The 21,659-nt window shown below is 37.2% G+C and overlaps 1 protein-coding gene across 8 annotated transcripts in view; it reads right to left on the bottom strand.

Annotated features, from left to right (window-relative positions):
* Nucleotides 1-21,659, bottom strand: part of SORBS2 (sorbin and SH3 domain containing 2) — a 154,373-nt gene that overhangs the window by 91,756 nt on the left and 40,958 nt on the right. The window contains exon 1 of one of the 8 annotated variants that reach the window (XM_072037195.1): nucleotides 8,042-8,202. The exons of the other annotated variants lie outside the window; for them this stretch is intronic. The gene's annotated coding sequence lies outside the window, so the exon portion shown is untranslated. Of the gene's footprint in view, nucleotides 1-8,041; nucleotides 8,203-21,659 lie in introns of those variants that run through there. 8 annotated transcript variants of the gene reach the window in all.

The raw sequence follows: 21,659 nt of genomic DNA, 5'->3' as shown, positions 1-21,659 counted from the left end.
ACGATTTCACATGCCAATGAAATCTACTTGTATACCTAAAAAATAAAAATAAAATTAAAAATCAATACTGGACCAGTTTATTTTTATGAATTCCAGTCATTCTTCTGTCATTTTAACTTTTTAGGGACATTTCAAGGACAGAACTGGGATATTTTGTCAAGCAGTCTTACATGGTCCAAGGCTCCTTTTGGCCAGGTACCATATGGTATAGCAGATTATCCCCTGTAACAAGGCACTATCATGCATTTCACATTTGTGAGCTTCGCTTGCTCTTGCCCCTGTGTTTGTCACTTTAAGAGAGGGACTGTCTCCACTCCGCTGTTTCCACAGATATACTAAGATGGGATCCCAGTCTCTGCTAAGATGCAGCCGTTCCCAAGTGGATAGAGGCTGCCTTCCACTAACATGAATCACCATTGATTCCCTCCATTTTTGTTTTTACCTTCATCTATTTCTTTTTCATTTTGGAGTGTAAATTCTTGGGAAAGGATGCTAATTTATATTTGTCTCTACATCTTATAGACAATGGGGTTTCCTATAGGAAACAACATTGTTACGAGATTTCAAAAGATTAGCTAAAGAGATTACTTAGCCAGAAAACATGAATTCCAGATAGTTGCAGTGATGGTTAATAAAATAATAAAGAAGAAAACCAGCAAAATACAGACTTTTTTTTCCCCTAAATGTTCATCAAATACAAAGGAAATATCTGAAGTTTCATTACGCATACCTACCCATTGCTTTGATCACTGGACAAATAGTAGCTGCTAAAACCAATCAGCTGCTAAGAGAAGGCATTAAATAATTGATAATAAACTCACTGCAAAATTCTACAACCACAAAACTCTACCTACACCGCTGAAATAAAAATTAAGTATAAACAAAATTTTGAAACTAGTATTTCCCAAGATTATTACTATTACAGTTCCAAGTAATAGCTATACAATATAAGGTTTCTATCATAGAAATGGTTATCCACAAAACCAAATATTTGTTATCTATTATACTTTATGAAGTTCATATTTTCTGCCTGCAAGTAACATTCATTTCTGTAAGTGCCAAATTTATATTTATAAAATTTGGCTTCATTAATCAAATGATTCATTTTTCCCCTCTCAGTTCTCTGAATAACAGGACTATATATATATAAATATACACACACACTAACGGGTTAAATACTAAATTATTTAGTTAAATATTTTATCATTAATAATGCTACTTTATTATGCCTTGCCCAGTTCATGCTTTTATATGCAACTTATCTGAATGTATTACTCTAGTATCTGATTTTCCAGTTGGAGAATAAAACATTACCATGTGACACTCACTCTTGCTATTCGTACTGCTCTTAAATGAGAAAGAAACCACTCAGTGCATTGGTTCAGCATTCCAGACAGTGAAGGTCAGAGACAAGATCATCCCTTATCAACACAAGATTGCCTCTTCTCAGTTCTGACTCTAAAATAACAATAGGTTGAATAACAAATCATTCTATCAGTCATGACAAAGACATAATAACCTCCAGAATATTTAAATGGAATTTTCATTCAGCTCGAAGAGGACTTAATTGCACTGACCACACACATTCTGCAGAACAAAAAGACTTGTCTCTAAGGAATACTTGTAAGTCTTTTTTTTTTTTGAACCAAGAATAACCCTCAGTATTTTCTAGTGAGAAAAAACGTATGCAGAACATGCTTGCACATATAAACATGTGCCCGTATCTTTCAATCTACACATACACGTAACAATTAAAAAGCTGTAATTTAGGAATTGTAACAGTGTAACATAAAACTTCTGATTGCTTTAAAAAAAAATAATTTGCCTGTGTATAGAAAGAATGATGTTCTTCTTGTAAGAAGCTATGCAATGGTTGACTTAATAACCATTAGATCAGCACAGAGCCCTGAACCTCATTTATAAGTTAATTTTTCTTGAGGCTTGCCTTGAACATTGATCATTGGAACAGCTATGTGTTTCACCACAGCAATTTTGGCTCAGAAAACTATAGTATTCTCACTGAAGCAAAAGACAGACTAAAGATGAAAACAATTTCAGTAACTTTGGGTAAATGAATTGAAGATACTTCGGGTCCAGTTTATCAGAAAACTATTGCATCCCATGATGAGATCCAGCTTGTGCTGTGGACAAGGCCACAGCTTGCAGAAACAATAGTATGTAAAACTATTGCAGTAACTGTATCCATAGAGAGGGGATAAACTGAAGCAGCTTTAATTCTGGCATTTCGTACCCTAAGACTTCATAACAGTAATGCAAGCCTTTCTTGGGATCACTGCAACACCTTCTAGGTGTCTTTTTTCCTCCTGAAATAAGGAAGAGGAAACACGGGAGTTGCATTATGTGATCCCCACAGATACCTGAATCACTCCTCTATAAACATGAGACAAACCTCCATCTTTTTGCTTGCTAACAAAGTTAGGCAACTACAATAAACTTTCAGCTCAAATTCTCAGCCATTCCTTCCTAGCCAATCTTACCTTTGTGTGACGAACTTGCTTAAATGCCAATTTTCCCATCACCACCCTTCAAAGCCAACTCCCCCTTCCTCTGCCAGCAGCAATTTGTCTCAGTCTAGTGCTCTCATTCCCTCGGTCTTCAAGCCTGGCAGCTTTTCCCCTTCAAGTCTGGTCCATAGGGGGGTCTTAAGGATCAGCAAACACTGTCACCTTAGTTTCAGCTAGCTCTAGCATTCACTGCAGTTGCAGTTACATGAATAGTCCCACTCATTCCCTATACTACCCCTGGCACTCAGAAGCATTCAATACTCAGTTCTAATTTTCTGTTCATGTGCAATGAAAACAAATCTCCAGATATTCTGACTTCACTAAATCTCTACTGAGCATCTGCAAGCACATCTTTCAGAGGCACACAGTTTTTTGAAAGGGAGGTAAAAGTCACATTCCTAACAAAGCCATCTTGAAGTTTACATCTGTATTCCAGCCAATGAGATCCTAAACTTGCTAAATTATAGGCCACCAGAATTTTTAATGTGAGCAAAATAACTACATTGTAGAAACCCGGCCCCACTTCTTGCCAAACGTCTCTGACCAGGATATGCTGAATTACTTCATTAATAATTGGTACTACCAGTCTACTCCAACCAGTTCACAGGGTTTAATAATGCAGTTTCAAACAAGCTGTTTGCGTATTTTTGAGTCTTAAGACCAAGTTTCTTTCAATTGTATCATGGTACTGTTGCTTGTTTTGCCTTCTACACAAGCTAGTGAAACTTTGCCAAGGCTACATCCCCAAGAGCCCTGAAGCTAACAGGAATCCTCTATTGACTCTGGTGGGTTTAGTACTGGTCTTCAATGTAACGTGACTTCAAGGTTATCAGATGTACCTGCAGCAGTAGCAGTTGCTCTAACCTTGCCACAAGTGCTATTCAGGGCTACATTGTTCTGCATTGTAAGCGTCACTCAACTAATTCATGGAGTGCTAGCACACGAGATGGTATCTGTTTCAGGAAAACGTGTAGATCAGTTACATGCCTTGCTATTATACCAGCTATTTAACCTCGCTGAGTGCAGTGTGAATAACAAGGAGGATAGATAATGTAAGGGAGCAACACAGAATGTTTTCCTTCACAAACTACACCTCGGTTTACTTAACAATTATTAAAATGATGTCCTCAAATTAATATGCTGCATATGATGTTCTAACACTACTTTTACAGCATTTTTTTTAAATTGGCAACAGAAGCAGCATTCCCTTAGCAGATGTTCTCAGTTCCCACACACTTAATTATAGTTTATAACTACAATCGCCTACCATACAGTGCACTGCAATGTGTCATTTTAAAAGCCCCTGTTACTTGCTCATTAAATTTCACTACTACTTAGAGCACCAGTGATTTCAGCTGCATGCCAACCCACACCCACATGACAAGGAAATAGGCCTCAACTTTAACACATATTTCACACAAGTCTGTACAAGCTACCATAGTGTCCAACTGGTCATTACAGTAAATCACATTCCATGATTTTAATTAACACATTGGTTGTTAAGTGGCATCATGAGTTAGAGTATTTTTTTCCTTTGTAGATCTATTTCAAATAGCTTGAAAAATGGAAACTTAACTGTAAACAAATTAGACAACTATCAACAAATTAGACTCAGAAAGATTAATAATTTTTTTGTACTTTTTCCAGGTTACAAGTAGTGAATGAATGTTAGGTTTGTTTGTTTGTTTGGTTGTTTTTTTGTTTTTTTTTTTTTTTTTTTTTTTTTTTTTTTATCAGTTTAGTTGCCTAAAACAAACCATAAATTCTTATCTGCAAAAAAAAAAAAAATAAATATCAGCATTAGAGTTGCATATCACAAACAAAACAGTCAATAGATGACACACAGAGAACAGTGAACTGCACAACACATCTGTAGGCTAGGACCATGACCCCTTCTGTTGCTTTCATCCCTCAGCTGGATGTAAATAGGGAATTTTGAACACAATTCTGTAGCCTGCCTCTATAATGACAGTTTGACACCTTCTTTCAGGCTAGCCATGTGAAAAAAAATAAAAAAAACAAACAAGTATTTCGACAGGAAGGCATGCTGTGTCACGCAGCAGCTTTCTGAAGTGCTCCCCAGCACTGACATTACAGAGGCACTCAAGCAGCAGCCCAGTGATCCTCACAACACAGTGCAGCAACTTTAGTTTTGAATTTTCTGTAGACAGAAGAGAAATGCAAAGACCTGTAGAGACGAATGATCACATTTACTCCCAGGAGTGTTAAGAGTAAAAATTTACTGAATCCAATAGGATATTAAATTCAAGTGAAAGTGAGATGACTGGAAGGAGGATGACTTGAGGAAAAAGGCAGGTGCAAGGAAACCTTTTGGGTAAAATTTCCAATATATTGCAAATTGTGGTCTTATAGAGATTAGTAAATTGTTAAACATCTTTTAAAAATCTATGGGCTACATATATGAAAATATGGTAAATACAGTATGTTCCATATCTGCTTTTTATGACTTTGCATTTAGTAGCAACATTATTTAGAATTCTGCTATTTCTCAATCATTCAATTCTATAAATGAATTTTTTAAATTTACTTGCATTTGTAAATAAACATTCACATGAAGTAAGATATGTATGGCAGATGGATAGAGAAGTAAGCTTCTCCCTCATTTGTATTTTAAACTTCTCTTGACCCTAGGTGGAATACAATTGCAGGACAGATTCCCTTGGTAGACTGAAGAATTGATTCATATACTGTCAGCAAAAGGATCATGCATAGAGAATACACATGTTGCCCTTGAAAAGATACAGCAGAGAATCTGGAGAACTTGGGGTTCTCTGCCTTGTATTACGTAAATGAAGGCAACATCAGCCAAGACTACCTAGAACCTACAAGAACGAAAAGCAGGCATTCTCAAGAATGACAGCTTCATTAAATGCTCTAGTGAATTTATTGTACATGCTGAACTTGCAGAAAGTGAACCAGTCACCATTAATCCATAAACTTATTAAGGGCACCAAGTGAAGTTCAATAAATTGTTTTCATGAAACACAGTCCTTATGCAAGCAAATCCTTCCTCTTGCTTATGATAGCATTTATTTAGCACCAGTTGAAGACATTTGGATTTCTTACTCATTCTCGCAATAAGAAATTCTGCAATTCTCAAAAGTCACATTAAAGAACACTCCATCACTGGACACAGTATTAGATACTGATAAACCCTCTGTGGATGTCAAAGGCCAGCTATAAGCTTGATCTATGCTCTACTGCAAGATTGCTCCGTACTGATTTCAGCTGAGGGACATCAGCATAAACAAGGAGTAGAAGATAAGGCCTTACAAATTTATCAGCAATGAATTATTGACTGGGGCCACACCATCCAAAACACATTGAATTTTCTAAAAAAAAAAAAACAAACAAAAAAACACAAAACAAAACAAAAAAAAAAAAAACAAACAAAAAAAAAGCAAATGCTTCTGAATCTTGAGTGAACTGGAGCTGCAGCTTCCAAGAATGCGTTTCTGCTCTTGCCTTTGGCACTCTGATTATATATTGAGCATCCAACTGCCTCTCAAGGCCTCACTGCTGGCTGGAAAATACTGATTACTCTTAATCATCAAGAAAGGCAAAAATGTGTACCTCAGTTATATCCTCCATCACAATTCACGCAGAATCACAGAATCATCTAGGTTGGAAAAGACCTCCAAGATCACCTAGTCCAACCTCTGACCTAACACTAACAAATCCTCCACTAAACCGTATCACTAAGCTCTACATCTAAAGGTCTTTTAAAGACCTCCAGGGATGGTGACTCAACCACTTCCCTGGACAACCTATTCCAATGACTAACAACCTGTAACTATGGAATAAAGCCAGCTATCACACACTCTGTTTCTAGTGATTATCAGGCAAACCTAAAGTTTTGCATTTGGACAAAACTGGCCAGTCATGTATGACAACTCTTTGTTTCCATGAGCATACAGAACTATAGGTTGCATACTAAATTCCTCCAAGGTGAAAACTTGCACTTGGTGTAAGCATGCAGCACCATGGCCTCCATTTTCAGGTAAAATAGGAAGGAAAAAGTGCTTAAACTTGATGGCCTCAAAAGTTTTGCAAAAGAGCAGTGTCACAATCTCATTTATATGACAACCAATCACTGCTTAAATGAGTTGAGTAAAAAGTAAGTACTTAGTATCAACGAAAGCCTATTAGTATTAATAAAAGCCTATTAGGATAATATTAGTAATAAGAAAGTCTTACAAATAAACCATTTTCATTAAGGTTCACAGATTTTTGTCTGTACATCCCCTAGCCACACCTCTTTTTTCTAACTTCCAGTCTCAGAAACAGTGAAGAATGCAAATACTTCCTGCTATTTCCTCCCTTGTTATAAGCCAGTGAAGTTCAATTGAGGTCAACAGTGCCCCTTTACCCTAGCTTAGGATGCAGGCTGTTTGCTGGCTCTAAAATAATTTTTGAGTTTTGGTGTTTCAGATACTTTATGATTTTTGGTCTGTGATAAATACATTCATAATAGACTGACATTTGTCTTAAAGTCTCATACCCAGACCATCCTCGATGATTTAATACAACTTCAGTGTTCATTTTCATGCAAAAATATCCAAAGTGTCACTTCATTATAAAATTCAAGAGACCTGTGTCAAAAATACTATATCAAAAACTGTCAACCACTATTAGAACACAGTTTTGTCATCTTTTTTTTTTCTCTCCATGTTCAAATCCAGTTTTTAGTATAGCTTACGAGGTTGAAATACATTGTACTTATTAATGATCATCAAATCCATTTACATTTCTTAGACTGGTATTGCTGGTTTAATCTTTTCCCATTCCAGAAGTACTCTTTCCATATTGGCAAGTGTGTGTAAAACCTTCCTGACTTCACTACACAAAGAGCGTATGCTGCAAAAGAAAAGCATTTTTGTTTGTTTTATCTCAAAACAATGCAACCTACCCCTCCTCCTTTTTCCCTCAAAACATATAATTCTACAATTAAGGAATTATATTCTAAAAGAGCAAATGATGGCATTTTGAACTGAATGCAGTGAGTGCTGTTGTAAAAGTAGGTACTTGAAACAGACAGGCAAGACTCCTGCATTCCTCTTCTCAGTCAAGTTCTGTGCTCTGTAAACCTCAATTTAGCCACTTATTTTAAGAACTTCACCTCTAACTTCTAATATACAAACACTCTCTTTTTAAGAGCTAGCTATTAGCAGCATAACTATAAATCTGACCCAGTCTTGAGGACTTCACTAGTAAAAACATTTTGCTGACATAATCAAGATTGAACTTGTAGCCCCTTATATAAACATCACACATATGTAAGTAAACAGCACTGTTTTTTTCAAGCTTTGTCCCAAGGCATGGGAGGATTAAGAACCCACTGTATCAATGATCTCAATCTCTTACCTGTGAAAGTTTTCATACTATATATGATACTAAACATGTACAAATGTTTTTTTCAAAAAGTCTCCCATCACCTACAAAACTAGAGGACTCTAAGAAGCATGAAATATAAAGTCACATAAAAGCAGTCCTACCTTTGCCAAAATGATACCTTTTCTTATAAAAACTTAAGCACCACGGGACTGAGTTTGCAATGCATCCCCACAGTGGCTAGAAGGTTATCAAACCATTTGCTTTGTTTGCCAAGAACACTACAGTAGGTGACGATAAAGCTAAATTATAGTGAACAGCCACCCTCAAACACCTCTCGGCTGAGACTGTTTAGCAACTATTTCGTTTCTCACAGTCTTGCTTGCATGACTCATACAGAAAGAGGACGGGCATTAACACTGATAAGTCAAGCTGTTTTCAGACGCTACTGCTTGGCTGCTGTAGAACATTTTGCAAGCCACTGTCACACACACGCAGCAGATTTCCTTGAAGTATGACAGCAGGAAACAAATCTGGGTGTAGCTGGACAGACATGCATTGTTTTGAGCTTCCACTGGATGCAGTTACCAAGTCGTTCAGAGGTCAGTGCAGCCACGGAGTCCCTCTGGCTGAGTAGCGCTACCCTACTGCACATTTCATTCACCCTTACAGCTCCCAGAGCTGTTTCCAGGCAGACAGACATGGGAAATATTTAATATCAGGGGCAGGCTGACAGTGGTTTTATGAGAGTCATTTTCTCTGTGTTGCTTTTGAAGAGATTTTTTAAAAGGTGTGCAAGAGGAGCCAGGAAAATTCTTCCCAGGGGAACAAAAAGTGGTAATTTGGAAACACGAACTAACTCTCAGTGGCCACAAGAGACAGCGTGGAGCATATACTAATGAACTCTTCGCTGTATTAATTTAGACTGCTAAGGCTGTCTTTAAGCAAGTCATATATAAAGGATATCAGAGTAAATTAACCATATTGTTTTAGGTACTGGACTGCACTTCAGGGTACCTGAACTTACTTCCCAGTCAGAACAAAGAATCATTGTGACCTTTATTGCTTCGTAAAATTTATGAAACAAAATATTCTCCAAGAAAGCAGGAGAAAATGCTTGCCAGAAATTGTATTGAACTTTCTAAATTCTGGCCAAAAAAGCCAGGTTACTGTTCTTATGAGTTTGGCTTCTTATTCAAAAATAAATATTCATTGTAAGTAAAGGCAGCTATCTTTTATTGGTCATTAGACACCTTGGCAATTGTAACAAATGCAACTTCAAGTTCATTGAGGCCAGCAGACTGGGGGAAGCTGTTACAGTAAAGGGACCCCCAAACACTGGAGGAATTGGCCTCATGAAGTTCAGCAAACACTAAGTCCTGCACCAGGGATGGAACAGCTCCATGTAGCATGTTCAGTCTGGGAAGCAGCACTGAAAAACAGGATCTGGGAGTCATGGTGGACATGAAGCTGCATGCCTTGAGAGCAGTGAAGGCTAACTGCATAGGGGCTACACTAAACTAGCAAGAGCATTGCTACCAGGTCAAGGGCAGTGATCACTCTTCCCTCATTTCATGTCCTGGTGAAGCCACACCTGCACTACTCCATCCAGTTTTGACCACCCCAGACAGATACTGGAAAAATGAAGTGAGCCCATCAGAGGTTGAGCTAACAGGCTCAGGTTGTGGAGCCCAGCACACATGCAGAAAGGCTGAGGGAGCTGTGGATGTTCAGCCTGGGAAAGAATGCCCAGGGCATTCTGTCTTCAACCACTTACAGAGCTGCAGAGAATACAATAGCCAAATTTCTTCTTGGAAATGTCAGTGAAAGGACAAGGTGTAACAGATGGATTGCAACAGAGGGGATTATGAATCCTGTGCCTGGAAAAGTGAGCTTCACAAGATTAGTCAAGCGTTGGAGTGGGCCCAGCTGTAGAGCCTCCATCCTTAGGGTTGGTCAAAGCTCAGCCACACCAAGTCTTGTGCAACGTGGTTTCATTTCAGGATTATCCATCCTCTATGCAGGTGACTGGACTATGGGATCTCCAGAGGCACCACATGATCTAATTTATTCTCATTGATGTGATTCTCTTTGTGGTTCTAGTCAAATATGCTACTACTGTTATTTCACCTTTTAGGATATGAAGTCCAAAAATAATTTAAGATTATTAAATTTTCAGAACTAAACCAGTTGAAGTACAAAAGTGAAATACCTTTACCACTTACCCAAATTTTAGATGCACAACATGACTATCAGTAAGCACTTCTGCTTTAAGTGTATAATTGCAGTTATACTTCAAAAAGGTCTTTCATCTTAAGAATAATATCAAACAGGTAAAGAATTCATTTTTGGCTATGAAGAAGTTATCCAGTTATATGCCGTGTTCTTCATACTGTGTAAGAATAGGCACAGCACCAACTAGACAGTAAGCTCTCAGCTTCATTTGTGTTGTGGCATGGCACATTTATCTTAACAACTTCATCAGAATTTTAAGATAATTGATAAAAGGTGGAACAGAAGTGGCAATACACTTTATTTAGATACCCTGATGGAGCAAGACACCTGACTTATCTGATGACTATGAAGAGGTACATTGACTTTCACAGGAATATTAACGTGTACAATGCTAAAAAAAGTCTAATGAGCAGGTTAATTAGAAAGCAGGGAAATGCAAGAGAAGAAATCGATTGACCAAGAAAAAAAAATGAAAACAAAATGAATGTTATGTCAGAGGAATACAGAAATAGCAATGGGGAAATGGAATTAAAGGACAAATGAAGTTCCAGACAAGAACGGTTTGCTTGTAGTGATATTATTTTATCTTTTTAACCTACCACATTACTTCTAAGAAAGTCAGATAATATGGTCATATAATCCTTAACTATCTCATCTGTTCTACCTCCTCTCTGTTATTTCTTTGCTTTTCCCACCCCCATTTAATTGATTTGCACATTTACAATTTTCAGAGGTGATAGACCATACAAACACTCATACTTAGTTTTTTTTTTTAATATATACTCAGTGTTTGTTTTTTTTTTTAAATTTATTTTTATTTTCATAAATATGCTTTCTTCACATACAGAGAAATACTTTTTGAAACACTTTCTTTTCATCAGCCTTTAAGTGAACTTAAATGACATTCTCTGAGTAGTCTCCTAAAATCATTACGTTTAGGGAGATTAGCAATTAAATATGCTAATAAAGACGCTAGGTTGGCCCTGCAGCTTAACATGCATCCAACCACCGTGTTTAGGAAATATAGGGTGATGGTCCAATCTGAACATAGCAAGTACCAGAGCTTTGGGGTTTAACAGCAATAGCTCACATAGCCAGGGAAAACACTGCAGTGTTAAAATCGTTTTGTTGCTGTTGTCTTAATAGAAAGCAAGGACTGCATGAGAAGAGTAAGGAACATAAATTGGACCTTTATAACCTTTACAATCTCACTAAGAAAATAGCATTCTGAAATAAACAAGCTTGGGAAGATGAATGGGTTTAGACATTCCCTTGAGTGCATCCAGAACTACTGCACTGCATATAATTAGTACAGTGAAAGTGAACATTGCAGAGAGAAGGGAGAATTGCCTTTTTTTTTTTTGTAGCTTAGCTTTAGAATACAACTTCCAAGCTCCATTTACAATAATCTGTACTGGGATCTGTTTATAGCACATTGACACAAAATCTTAATAGGAGCAAACTCATTTTTGGCACAATCCCAAGTCTACTGTAAGATGGTGATTTTTTAGAGCTGTTTTTGAACCAGCTAACAGAAATCCCTACAGGCACAGGGATGAAAATCATGAAGCAAAAAGAAGCAAAATCTGTAATTACAGACTGTCTTTTCCAGTAAACAATTACTTGCTTCTACCACCATGTACAAACCTATGTGACCAATGTGAGCATCACAGGAGTTTCAGGATTCCAGCCTTCCGACAGAAAGGCCATACAGACGTACCAAACCAGAGTAACCTCAGGCAAATTTCTATTCTCCTCATAAAGGTACATGAATGCATTAGGCATGCTCCCACATTGACAAATAGCTTTTGAGACTCATGTTCAACAGCTATAGCTAATTTATTAGCTGTCAAAGCTAACACATCATGTAAACAGCTCACAGTGCAAATAACACACAAAGGCAGATAGCCAGGGATATAAAACTGTCAAAGCTAGCTTTTCACTGTACACTTTCACTAGGCGTTTGTAATTAAAGGGACTTCCTTGATTTTTGACAGACTATTTCTTCAATTCATAAGTATAAAACAAACAAACAAACAAAAACAAGCAAACAAACAAAGCAAGAAAGCAAACAAACAAACAAAAAACACCACGACACACTTTCTACACCCCACCACCACCAAAAGAAAACATCCCAGAAAATTGGTACAGATGCAAGGCCTGAGACAAGGCAAAATATGACTAAACCACAGACCTGAAGTTCTTCTCTCTTCATTTCAGCAAACACATCTAAATCCCTCATTAATTAGGAAATTAATTTTGTCTAGCTTTTAAAAAGACCATTAAGCTTGCTTTTAATCACATTTTTTCCAATATGCTAAAGCACTTAATATTAAAGGAAGAATAAGTGCATTACAGGTCATCACATACACTTGAAAAGAGTAAAGACAGAAATAGGTAGTTTAACTCTTATTTTCTTTTTTCTCACCAGAAGTGTCAAATGCATTAACCCACACTTCCTCTACCCACCAGCTGTGATCACTTTGCTCAATGCCTGACTACATTTTTGTTTGTTTGTTTGTTTTATAGGATCTACTGCTGCCATATGTTCTGCCTTTACATTTACATTCTTTTGTTGTGACTGAAGTTCTCTTTTGTAAGAGAAAAGAAATTTCCCAAATTTTCCTGACATCCCAATTTTTACATCTGTGCCTGGCTATCTAAGAAATTGGTGAAATAGTCAACTACTGCAAGGAACTATATTCCGAGAAGTATGATACATACCTATATTAATCTGTCTCTTATGACTCACTAGTTATTCAAATACCATCTAGGATTTTCAAAAGCTCATGAACACCGATATGAATGGCAGCTAGAAGCATAGGCATCTTTTAAAATCCAGTTATATGGCTATTTTGCTAATTAAACATCTTGAAATAGTAGCCCCTGTGCATGTATAGCATTTCAGAAAAAATATATACATTGTGCAACCTCAAATATACCTAAGGAGGCTATTAGCAATCCTCCAAAGTTTTACTCGTTTCTTTTGCTGTCTTCTGAGTTGGTCTCCTGGACAACCACAAACTCATACTTGCACATGTACACTGATATGTGTGCAAGGCTGTGCATGTGGCAGGAAGTTAGTCTAGTCCAGAGACTATCTTTCTGATGCCCCAGCTTTAAAGGCAGCGTTATGGGGAACAGCAGACTGTGGGGAACAGACTGTACCTTGCCTCTCTCATGGGGGCCTCTTATTTCTTCACTGAGAAGCAAGTCCAGCCTCCTTCCTACAGTTCTGCTGAATGTACTTTGAGATCTTTTGCTGCTGCTCCTCAGGCTGGAGGTGTTTTCTCCATTAAATAATAAATCACAGAGTCACAGAATTTCTAGGTTGGAAGATTGGAAGAGACCTCAAGACCATCGAGTCCAACCTCTGACCTAACACTAACAGTCCCCACTAAACCATATCCCTAAGCTACTAATAAAAGCCACTATTTCAGTAAGTATGCTACCCACTCAGCAGAAAGGATCCAAAAGAGTTTTCACGTAACTTTATATACCAAAAATAAAAAATAACTGTTTATATTTTAAAAGTATAAACTTTTGAATGAGAACATTTCCACCTGTGCACTCTATCTCTCTTGTACCCTCCATAACTAAAGCTTTGCACATTTTTCTTCACAATGCTGACAGAATAACAGAACATTTCAACAGTCAAGTTTCTCATAAGCAGCCTGTATCCCTTATATTGAATCTGTCCCTCTGACTTTCCCGAAATTCTCTATACTTCTTGTATGTCCTATATAATGTTCCTGGTAAAAGCACCCCAGCAACGACCTATTTGGTTGCTCTTCAATCATGCCTGAAGGGCAAACTTCACTTTATTCAATTTTAGTAACTCTTGCTCATGTTACCAGTCACACTGATGTTCCCAACGATGACAACTTTTTAATCCACTTAGCAACTTCTTTCACAATCACTGATGATTTGTCTCTCTTTTTTTTTTTTTTTTTTTTTTAAAAGTTACTTTCATAAATAGATCCCATTTGCTCCACTTAATACACAAAACAGCCATGTTTTCTGGTTAAGGGGAATGCCATAGAGGATCGTGCTCACATTTTATTGCATTTTCACACAGCTGAGCCCAATAGGGTGCTGGCAGAGAAATAAGATTCCCAGAAACCTCATCTTAAGGAAAAAAAGATTTGGAACCTCCTGGCACTGATAGCACACTACTAGGTATTGTAATGATTAACTAGCCAGATGTAGGGCTGTCAGATGGTAATACAAAGTGTAAAATAAACAACTAGCATATACCACACATTGAATTCTACCAGGAACATCAGAACACAAAAGAAGTCATGAAACTATAAGCAAAACAGCCCTGCTGTGAATTTTTCAGAATTCCTCGGTCACTGACAGCACGCTTAGTTCATCTACCTAGGAAAGAAACATTTTTTCTTTCCTATTTTCAGTCTTTATAGATCTAGATCTCAACACCTAATTAAAAAAAATATATAAGAAAAAAATTGACAGGCTCTTAGAAAGCCTTGTGCTACGCAATTATCTTTTTAATGGAAAATTTTCAGCAGGGATCCCTTGTCCTTGGACTGGTCCTGTGAGTACTACAAATGCCTACTAACACCATGCGTGTCTAATTAAATGACTGTGGGTCCTATTCAAAAACATTGCCGGCCTGCATATGTGCAAATTATTTTTGGTATGTAAACAATTGTTTCATGAGATTCATTAAACCCTTTCATTAAAATCTTTTCATGCTGCATGTATTAAGAGGAAGTGTTCAGGTCATACTTGAGAAAGGTGTATTAGAAAGTTCTAGTCCCACGCAATTTCAGGAATAAAGTCTTAAAATGCAGAGGGGAGAACATTTTGTATTTTTACTTTCTCGTAAGAGAAAGAAGAAACTAAGTCAATGCTGAGCATGGCTACAAGGCACCAGGAGCAAGGTCAGTAACCATGTTGAGATGTTCATCCTTATTTTATAATTTGCTCTCCTTCACAGATTAAATACTGAATTACAGAATGCATATTAAATACATATTAAATCCTCAATATCTACTCTACAGTGCCACCTGATTTTGTCTCAAAAAAAAACAAACACACAAAACACAAAAAACAGACAACAACAACACAGAATAATTTACAACTATTTTAACAATTTCCATATTTCTTGTTTCATGACATGCAATCAACTTCCTCAGACATTTTCCATAAAGAAGCATCAGCCAAGCAGTGCAGTGCTCTCTGACGCACTGGCTAAAGAGAGGTGAAAACTGAGGGGAAATGTAGCAAAACTCTGCTCTTGCCCCGTCCACACTGCATGTGGCTCAGGCAGCACAGTACCTGGTCAGATTCTTTCCCTTCGAAGGAGCCCCAGTTGATCTTGGTGCTCTGACTACTGTTGTGTTCACTGGAAATCCACCTTCCCCTAACAGTACAGGTAAACAAAAAATGTACTTGACAGCTGGGTTATAGAAAAGCCTGAAAAAAGTTTTCTTCTCTTCATCAGGTGAGGCTGCTGTACAACTCATAAGCTTTATCTGAAGGATGCAAAGGTCCCAAAATAAGCTTTGATTTCCAAAAGTTCTCAATTGCAGAAACTGTACCTTCAAGGCTTTGTACTAATGCGACCCCCTGCTGCTGCGTTAAGTTACAATGCTACAACACTACAGTAATATCGCAGTGCAGAGGTTGCATCCAAAGCAACAGCAACAGAGTACTGTCTTGGGCTTCAGCCACCCTCCATCGGGCACCTCACTGTCCCATGGGGCTGCCAATTGTTTGGGCACAATACACGGCATGGGCACACAGAAGGAGGCAGCCAAGGGTGAACTTTGCTCCCAAAGTGGTAAAGAACTGGCAGCCAAAGAACTATTTATCAGTTTTAGCCAGATTAAAAAGGCTTAACGTGAAATAAGAACAACTGTTCCACATGGCACTAGTGTTCTAACATGAGACAATCTGCAAGGAATTTCAGAAATTAAGAAAAAGCAAAGTGAAGATAAACTACTGCCTTCTGATATATTTTTTCTTCTAACAGCCGAGTTGATGCATTTCCTATCACAGTCCTTGATACGGTGTGTCAGGTAGACAGATATGCTGCGCACACTGTGAAGCAATTGAGTTTTCTGATGCAGCTACATGTACCTGAAGTGATAACACTGGTGTTACCACAGTGCAGAACTGCAGCAGACTGCTTCTTGCCTTTCTGATTTAAAAATGCCAGGGCTCTCATTTGAAGTCCTTAATATATGCTTACAAATTTTGTGGTCTTCTGTGGGATATAAGCACGTGCTTTTCTGTATAAGGATGGAATTATTCCCAAACTAAACAAAAAAGACAAGCGTACGCTGTAGAAATCTGCTAGATCTCAACAAACTCCTGTGTAACAGATTTCCAGCACTGATTTTACATATTAGAAAGCAGACATTTTCTTCTTCCAGTTAACTGAGCGCAGTTCGTTTACCTTAAAAGAACTCTAAACAATTTTTTGGCTAGTGTAGGAACTGGAAAAGCAGCTTTAACTCTGCAGTTTTGCAACAGAGCGGGTTCACGGTTATTTTTATACTTTCTGCTTTGTCAAGCATTTTATACACGCTATTTCTTTTCTTTAATTCATTCCAAAAATGTCTATTCCAAGTATTTTTTCCATATCTAGCCACAAGATGTTGTTTCTTTTCTAAGAATAAACAGTATTTCAGTTTACAAAAATGTCAAACTCCTTGACGTGAACATATCTTTATATAGTAAAAGCATCCAAAGCCTTCTTGTCTGGTATGTGCCTGCAAAGGGGCAGCCCTATTAGGTGGGAACCTATAAAGACAGATTTCCCTACATACCTGATTGGTCATACTTGCAGAAAATCCCAGTGGGAATGACAAGATTATTTTTCCTTTTCTTTTCCCCCCCTATTTGCACTAAATGCAAGTCAATTCATATATTTGACCCCCAGTACACTTATGCTAAAGAACCCTGGTGATGCTGTCTTAACATTTTCAGCAGAAGTCAGAGAATTCAGCCATCAGAATATTGAAAGTTGTAGCATTACATGAGGTGAGGGAAGAAGCTTGTAAATTAGCTGTCAAGTTCAATAAAAAGACCAACAGTCCAGGAAGCTGGCAGTCACCATTTGATACTGCATTACTGATTGTTCCTTATGGTAAAAATTAAATTACGTTCATATTAAAAACCTGTTTGCATTCATTGCAAAATAGAAGGCATTAGAAATAAATCAAAAAGGTTAATGCACCTCTGAATCCAGAAAGGCATGACAGTTTTCCTCCCAGAGCAATAAATGTGTTATGTCTTAAAAAGTTAATCACTTCTTTTAATGCCCTTAAATATTTGGCACAAGGCACAGCCTAACAAATGGCTTATAAAAGCAGACATCACACATATCGTGGGCTATTTATGTGTTTATAGGCCTCCTCTGCTGACAAACTACTACCAGCTTGAGAAATGAAGCTTTTAACCTACGCAAAGAAATAAAGGAAAATCATACCAAATATTATTTAGACTCTTATTAGTACATTTTTGCCTAAAGGCTCTTGTACACAACCCCCTTTGCTACTGGCTTACGTGGTTCTGCCTCGCTTTGTCTTTATAAAGCGCATTAAAGGTTGTATTTATGGTAATAGGAAAAGACAACAGCAGATGTAGCTGAAGATGCCTGGGTCTTTAGAAGAGCTGACAAAAAAAAAAATTCCTCAGACCCTCCCCTTTATTTCACACAAAGTACCCGCAATACCAAGAAGCTCACAGCACCAGTGAAAAGATGGTGAGCTCAGGGCTGAGCTCGGATCGCTTGCTAAAATTTAATGTTCTCTGCCTTTGATAAATTCCAAAGGCCAGACTCTGTTGATACACTCAGTTTTATCCAGACTCTTATTTTTTCCTTCCTGCCTTAGGTATAGGAACTGCTCATTATACATTTAGATGCCACACTGTAAACACTTAACTCTATTTCAAATTAAAATAATGTTAGCAGTATCCCTTTCCTGAGATGAGGAAGCATTACTGATGGCTGTAAGAACAGAACCCTGCCCCCTGCACACATTTAGCAATGAGTTAAGTAACAAGCCATAAAATATAGATGATGGAAAACTCAAAGCCCTTGGGAGAACAAGATGGCATCATATGCAGCATGTAAGTATTTGTGGGAACAACGTACAAACACAGCTCATTCTGTATATTTAGTACTTCTGTTTCACATACAAGTATTGTGCTATCTGCTCCAGTAAGAGAAAAACCAAGAGGATTGTTCATTTTTAAGAAGGAAAACAAATACCTGTCTGTACATTTAAGAACTGGACAATTCCTTGTGTGCCAGCTTTTAAAACTATGTGGGGGGAAGCGGCCCCAGCTTTTTTATAACTTTTTTTGCTACTGCTTTCTGTAACTGATGAATACTGTGAATATCGGATGTTATACTTGTGAGAGAAACCAAAGAACAAATACACAGACCACTGGAAGGTTTTTGCTAAAAAACAAACAAAAAATTCAAAACAGAGTAGCCAACACAAACAGACAAATATTTGTCAACACTTTCACTAATATTAACAGAGGTACAGTACCGTCCACTAGGAGATGGCACGCATTTTCTTTTCTAGAACTAGCACACATTCCTGCTTGTTCAGATATCTGAATCCTCCATTGCACACATACCACATTTTTTTTTTTTTTTTTTTTTTTTTACACAGAGGTCCTTAAAGAATTTCAGGAGTTTCAAGCTCACTGTCCCATCTGAATTCCCTGTAGAATATAGGAGAGGCTGGATTTCTACGCTGAAGTCAGCAAGCATGTAAATGCACCACGACTAAATTTTAGAGCTCCTTTCCTCTTTATTTACATTTTTTTTGTTAAGCTTAAAAATGCAGATGTTTAATATCTAGTCAAATTCTTAACGAGATTGTGGAATAAAAGGCAAAGCAATAAGTTTGGATGAGTTATTAACTAAGAAATCTGCAAAACATCCATCTTCTTGCACTGCATGACTTTCTGAAGCTAGGAAAAATTATGTATTACTCTGCACAGAGCATGAACATCACTATGTAGGAATATAAACAGATTCTACCAGATGATTCCATGGATTTGTAACAGCAAGATTTCATTTCATTTTTCCTTAAAAAGTATAAATGAAACCAGTATGTGTTTAACAACTCAATGCAATAATGAAGTGTAGGTAACTATATGGTAAGAGCTACATGCATGCACCCTGCAACCGTAAGCATATAAAAATATATATAAACATTTTCAGAGGGAAACATGCATATAAGCAGCATAATAAATCTCTAGACAGCATACCAGCACTAGAATCATCTGAAAGACTGGGATTCAGGACCATGAATAGCCAATTAGAATGTACTTGATATTTTAATTCAGAAGACAGACATAGCATAATATTGGAGAAAAGAAACAGACTCTCCAAATGCTTAGGGAAATCTCTGGATACGATTACAAATTCTAACTTTTACAGCACAGAACAAGTGAATGTGACATCTTCCACATCATCACTAACATTCGATGGTTCCCACCCAGGTGACAGCAGTCAAATGCCATGGGATGATTAAACTCATGATAACCTCTTGAGCCAACATCTACCAAGAAAAAGCCCAGACCTAAAGCACAGCATGGTTCTGCACAGCATGCAATGATGAGCAACACCTAAAACAACATCAAAAAAAACCCAAACCTACAAATACTACCTATTTATGTCACAAACTCCAAAATGTCATCTAACAGCCCAGCTAAGTTCAAAATACACACTAAAATTCTGAAGATGGAGACAAGAAACAAATGAAGAAAGATTTAATCTCAGGATTTTATTTTTGAGTCATCTACTAGTTAGAAAGGGAGATTACAAATCAATAGGAATAACACAAATTAAATGGGGGCATGTACATAGAGGGAAAATTTTTAAAAGCCCTTTGTTGTTACTTTCTTGACCTACGTACTGTAACTTTTGAGTGCTATAAATTTAAAATTAATTCACCTATAAAACATGCTGTAGCGTAAAGAACTTCACTTATTGCATATTTCCATTACAATTTATTACTCTATCATTTTAAGAGGCATACTAAAAAACTCAACATATACTATTTCAAAACTATTTGCGGTATTTGCATCTCAAAACCGGGTCTATAAAAAAAGACTGTTTCAAGCTATTTTAATTTTTTTCAATGTCAACCATTTCACATGAAAAACAGAAATGAAATGTTAATGCAATACTCCAGAGTTGTCATTGTTTATCATAAGTAATGCACGGAACTGCAACAGGTACGGGGCCTGATTCTTAACACAGAAGTTACTCTTTTTACAGTTGTGAACCACCAAAAAGGTAATATCACAAAGGTAAAGGACCTGTCAGCCTCATTACACGTTTCCAGAATCAAGTTTTATTAAAATATCTAGCGTATCATGGCATGTACTCCATTGACCACATGAGAAGACTGGCTGATAATCTCAATTTATGCACAACTTCCCAACAAATAGTATTTTATTCAGTAGAAAATGAAAATGTGCAGTTTACTTGAACATCCTAATAGTGAAAAGTTATTTTACTCTTCAGCTTTTATTTCTCTGTGTTTGAGAACATAACGTCCCTGTGATTATACAGGAGTACAGTGTGTAGTGATTTCCTATTGACTAGTTAACTGTGCAGCTCAGAACATGTCAAGGTCATATTTTTATGCCAAGCCACAGCTATAGCCCTGAATGCCGCATGCAATGCTTCATCAGCTACATGGAGTAGTACAAAGCATCACTGATACCTAGTTAATGAAGAATCTGCTTTAGATCAATGTACTCCTCTGATATGCTCTATCAGGAATACACAACAAAGGAAAAAATAATGTAAACTTAATGGTTCTTCAACCCTAAATATTTTGTCCAATAACTTATTTCATAACCAAAACATATCCTTCCCAGGTTTTAATAGTTATGTATAATTTTGGGACAGCAGTGACTCAGCCCATAGATGAGTAAGCCCTTGTACATACATGTCCTTATTGTTTTTCAGATGATTGTGTGTGAAAATTAGTGATAAATTTTGCATATATGCAAAGACAAATCACATGTAAATGCTGCTGTAAACTGGCCAGCATGCCAGAAATGATGTAAGCAATTAGTGTCATATATATGAAATGGTGCATATAATTGTAGGCCATGTTTGAAAACACATCCCATGTCTCGACAAAAGTTTGTATGCTTCTGTGCTAGCTATCTATTCATCATGACCTCAAGTGTAGGTCTTTGCAAACATTATGCATGAGTGTCTTTATATTCACTAGTTCAGCTATCATGAATTTTGCCTTCCAGCTATCATTCTCAGATGCTCATCAGACATGCTTATTCCTGTTTAGTTATAGAGCTCTAGTGGTTCAGCTGCTGTCCTCTGTGTGTAGTTTTTAAACAGCAGCTGTTGAGCACTGATGATATTAAGCCCATATTTCTAAAGAGAAAGACATTATTGCTGAAAAAATTAGTAAGTCTGCTTTCAGCTTTACAGAAGCCTTAGGTCTCATTTTCCTGGTCCTAAGGCTACAGTGTCAGAAACTTTACTTTTCTCTCTTCTGTGTTGGAAGAGTC

This window comes from Anas platyrhynchos, chromosome 4 (genome assembly GCF_047663525.1).
Source record: "Anas platyrhynchos isolate ZD024472 breed Pekin duck chromosome 4, IASCAAS_PekinDuck_T2T, whole genome shotgun sequence".
Lineage (NCBI taxonomy): Eukaryota > Metazoa > Chordata > Aves > Anseriformes > Anatidae > Anas > Anas platyrhynchos.
This window is presented reverse-complemented; position numbering and strand designations above follow the sequence as displayed.